Raw genomic sequence first — 5000 nt, 5'->3', positions numbered from 1 at the left:
CAGTCATAGTTGCTAATATTTGCATATTATTATTAGTATTGGATAGAAAACACTGAAGTTTCTAAAAGTTCCTGTTTTTTTTCTGGGGGATGGCAGATTTTCAACCAAGCTCTCATTGAAATTACAGCGAGATATGGATGAGTTTTCACTTCCTACTCCTTCCACTAGATATCAACAGTCAACAGAACTTTGTCTGATGACTCTAATGTGAAGGGGGGTTGAATGAGACAGGAAATAGTCCCCACTGCCAGGAGTTGACCATGCTTTCAACATGCGCGTTCACAGGGAAGGACCTGCACCTGCGCTCCACCGGTCATCTGAAGTCATTCAAGATATATGTAAACAACATTCTAAAGATTGATTCAGTATATCATTTGACATGTTTCTACTGAATGTTACGGAACTTTTGTCACATTATTGTGGATGCGCTTTGGAATTGTTTTTTATTTTATTTATTTTACTAGCAAAGTCAGTTAACGAACAAATTCTTATTTTCAATGACGGCCTAGGAACAGTGGGCTAACTGCCTGTTTAGGGGCAGAACGACAGATTTGTACCTTGTCAGCTTGGGGATTTGAACTTGCAACCTTTCAATTACTAGTCCAACGCTCTAACCACTAAGCTACCCTGCTGCCCCCGTTTACTAAACGTGCTAACCAAAGTAGCTAATTGGACATAAATAACGGACATTTTCGAACAAATCAAGCATTTATTGTGGACCTGGGACTGCATTCTGATGAAGTTCATCAAAGGTAAGGAAACATTCATCATGTCTTTTCTGTTTTCTGTTGACTCCAACATGGAGGCTAATTTGGCTTCTGTTCTGAGCTCCGTCTCAGATTATTGCATGTGTTGCTTTTTCCGTCAACTTTTTTTGAAATCTGACACAGCGGTTGCATTAAGGAGAGGTATATCTATAATTCCATGTGTATACAGTGCCTTGCGAAAGTATTCGGCCCCTTGAACTTTGCGACCTTTTGCCACATTTCAGGCTTCAAACATAAAGATATAAAACTGTATTTTTTGTGAAGAATCAACAACAAGTGGGACACAATCATGAAGTGGAACGACATTTATTGGATATTTCAAACTTTTTAACAAATCAAAAACTGAAAAATTGGGCGTGCAAAATTATTCAGCCCCCTTAAGTTAATACTTTGTAGCGCCACCTTTTGCTGCAATTACAGCTGTAAGTTGCTTGGGGTATGTCTCTATCAGTTTTGCACATCGAGAGACTGAAATTTTTTCCCATTCCTCCTTGCAAAACAGCTCGAGCTCAGTGAGGTTGGATGGAGAGCATTTGTGAACAGCAGTTTTCAGTTCTTTCCACAGATTCTCGATTGGATTCAGGTCTGGACTTTGACTTGGCCATTCTAACACCTGGATATGTTTATTTTTGAACCATTCCATTGTAGATTTTGCTTTATGTTTTGGATCATTGTCTTGTTGGAAGACAAATCTCCGTCCCAGTCTCAGGTCTTTTGCAGACTCCATCAGGTTTTCTTCCAGAATGGTCCTGTATTTGGCTCCATTCATCTTCCCATCAATTTTAACCATCTTCCCTGTCCCTGCTGAAGAAAAGCAGGCCCAAACCATGATGCTGCCACCACCATGTTTGACAGTGGGGATGATGTGTTCAGGGTGATGAGCTGTGTTGCTTTTACGCCAAACATAACGTTTTGCATTGTTGCCAAAAAGTTCAATTTTGGTTTCATCTGACCAGAGCACCTTCTTCCACATGTTTGGTGTGTCTCCCAGGTGGCTTGTGGCAAACTTTAAACAACACTTTTTATGGATATCTTTAAGAAATGGCTTTCTTCTTGCCACTCTTCCATAAAGGCCAGATTTGTGCAATATATGACTGATTGTTGTCCTATGGACAGAGTCTCCCACCTTAGCTGTAGATCTCCTCAGTTCATCCAGAGTGATCATGGGCCTCTTGGCTGCATCTCTGATCAGTCTTCTTCTTGTATGAGCTGAAAGTTTAGTGGGACGGCCAGGTCTTGGTAGATTTGCAGTGGTCTGATACTCCTTCCATTTCAATATTATCGCTTGCACAGTGCTCCTTGGGATGTTTAAAGCTTGGGAAATCTTTTTGTATCCAAATCCGGCTTTAAACTTCTTCACAACAGTATCTCGGACCTGCCTGGTATGTTCCTTGTTCTTCATGATGCTCTCTGCGCTTTTAACGGACCTCTGAGACTATCACAGTGCAGGTGCATTTATAAGGAGACTTGATTACACACAGGTGGATTGTATTTATCATCATTAGTCATTTAGGTCAACATTGGATCATTCAGAGATCCTCACTGAACTTCTGGAGAGAGTTTGCTGCACTGAAAGTAAAGGGGCTGAATAATTTTGCACGCCCAATTTTTCAGTTTTTGATTTGTTAAAAAAGTTTGAAATATCCAATAAATGTCGTTCCACTTCATGATTGTGTCCCACTTGTTGTTGATTCGTCACAAAAAAATACAGTTTTATATCTTTATGTTTGAAGCCTGAAATGTAGCAAAAGGTCGCAAAGTTCAAGGGGGCTGAATACTTTCGCAAGGCACTGTATATTATCATCTACATTTATGATGAGTATTTCTGTTGAAACGATGTGGCTATGCAAAATCACTTGATGTTTTGGAACTAGTGAATCTAATTTGTCAATGTAAACTCAGATTTTTTTTATATAAATATGAACTTTATCAAATAAAACATGCATGTATTGTGTAACATGAAGTCCTATGAGTGTCACCTGATAAAGATAATTCAAGGTTAGGGATTCATTTTATCTCTATTTCCGCCTTTTTGTGAATGCTATATTTTGCTGGAAAATGGCTGTGCTTATTGTGGTTTGGTGGAGACCTAACATAATCGTTTATAGTGCTTTTGCTGAAAAGCACATTTGAAATCGGACACTTTGGTGGGATTAACAACGAGAATAGCTTTAAAATGGTATGAGACACGTGTACGTTTTAGGAATTTTAATTATGAGATTTCTGTGGTTTGAATTTGGCGCCCTCTATTTTCACTGGTAGTTGTCATATCGATCCCGGTAGTGGGATTGCAGACATAACAAGTTTTAATGCCTAAACTCCACCCTAACCCTAAAAATTCAGAGTTAATGCCTGAACTCCACCCTAACCCTAAGAATTCAAAGTTAATGCCTAAACTCCACCCTAACCCTAAAAATTCAGAGTTAATGCCTAAACTTAACTTTAAACACTTTGAAATTTGACTTTGTAATAAACTCAAAAAAATTGAATGACAAACATCGATGAATGTCTCATTCTGATGTGAGACTGAGAACTTGTTGAATAACAACCTAAATGAAAGCAAGACAGATCAGGGAGCATCAAAAATTATTTTTATTTAACCAGGCAAGTCAGTTAAGAACAAATTCTTATTTTCAATGACGGCCTAGGAACAGTGGGTTAACTGCCTGTTCAGGGGCAGAACGACAGATTTGTACCTTGTCAGCTCGGGGGTTTGAATTTGCACCCTTCTGGTTACTAGTCCAATACTCTAACCACTAAGCTACCCTGCCGCCCCAGAGGAAAATATTTAGCACATTTTGACGACAAGGAAATATAACCAATTTTCATTGCGGACCTCCAGACCTTGTTGAAGATGGAATGCGGCACCCATGGTAAAATGAGTTTGACACCCCTGCTCTAGACACTGGATTAGTTTTTTATGCCTCTTTGAGTCTGGCATGTTTTGTTTCTATGATTGATGTTGCTAGTGGAAGACCACCCAGTTAGCACATAGCATTCTGAAAACCAAATGTTTCTTAGAGCTTAATGTGAGCTTGGTTGTCCTGTGGTTATTTTGCATATAACCTTCCCACACCGTTCTAGGAGTGGTGCAGGACAGTTGCTTAACTTTGGAATATTCTCAGCACATTGAAGGATCTTGACAAAATAACTTTATTTTCCTGGTGTTTCATTACTTTAAGAGAACATTTCCTAAAGGTTCAAGCATGGTTAAATTTTTGGTATTTTTTTTATTTTTTATTTTTTTATTTCACCTTTATTTAACCAGGTAGGCTAGTTGAGAACAAGTTCTCATTTGCAACTGCGACCTGGCCAAAATAAAGTATAGCAGTGTGAACAGACAACACAGAGTTACACATGGAGTAAACAATAAACAAGTCAATAACACAGTAGAAAAAAAAGAGTCTATATACATTGTGTGCAAAAGGCATAAGGAGGTAGGCAAATAATTACAATTTTGCAGATTAACACTGGAGTGATAAATGGTCATGTACAGGTAGAGATATTGGTGTGCAAAAGAGCAGAAAAGTAAATAAATAAAAAAAGAATGGGGATGAGGTAGGTAAAATTGGGTGGAAGAGTGTTGGAAGCTATTTTGTAGATGACGTCGCCGAAGTCGAGGATCGGTAGGATAGTCAGTTTTACTAGGGTAAGTTTGGCGGCGTGAGTGAAGGAGGCTTTGTTGTGGAATAGAAAGCCGACTCTAGATTTGATTTTCGATTGGAGATGTTTGATATGAGTCTGGAAGGAGAGTTTACAGTCTAGCCAGACACCTAGGTACTTATAGATTTCCAAATATTCAAGGTCGGAACCATCCAGGGTGGTGATACTAGAGTCAGGCGTGCGAATGCATGCAGCGAACGGTTGAAAAGCATGCATTTGATTTTACTAGCGTTTAAGAGCAGTTGGAGGCCACGGAAGGAGTGTTGTATGGCATTGAAGCTTGTTTGGAGGTTAGATAGCACAGTGTCCAAGGACGGACCGGAAGTATATAGAGTGTCGTTTGCGTAGAGGTGGATCAGGGAATCGCCTGCAGCAAGAGCAACATCATTGATATATACAGAGAAAAGAGTCGGCCCGAGAATTGAACCCTGTGGCACTCCCATAGAGACTGCCAGAGGACCGGACAGCATGCCCTCCGATTTGACACACTGAACTCTGTCTGCAAAGTAGTTGGTGAACCATGTTCTAGGAACATTCTCCAACTGCTTTTACATTGGGATTGGTCTCAAA

General features: G+C 39.6%; 1 pseudogene; it reads left to right on the top strand.

Moving 5' to 3' along the window:
• LOC135532885 (T-box transcription factor TBX5-like) overlaps nt 1–5000 on the top strand; it is a 19524-nt pseudogene that overhangs the window by 12970 nt on the left and 1554 nt on the right.

This window comes from Oncorhynchus masou, unplaced genomic scaffold (genome assembly GCF_036934945.1).
Source record: "Oncorhynchus masou masou isolate Uvic2021 unplaced genomic scaffold, UVic_Omas_1.1 unplaced_scaffold_2086, whole genome shotgun sequence".
NCBI classification, from domain to species: Eukaryota; Metazoa; Chordata; class Actinopteri; order Salmoniformes; family Salmonidae; genus Oncorhynchus; species Oncorhynchus masou.
Note: the sequence above shows the minus strand (reverse complement) of the source record. Positions and strands in the feature narration are given on the sequence as shown.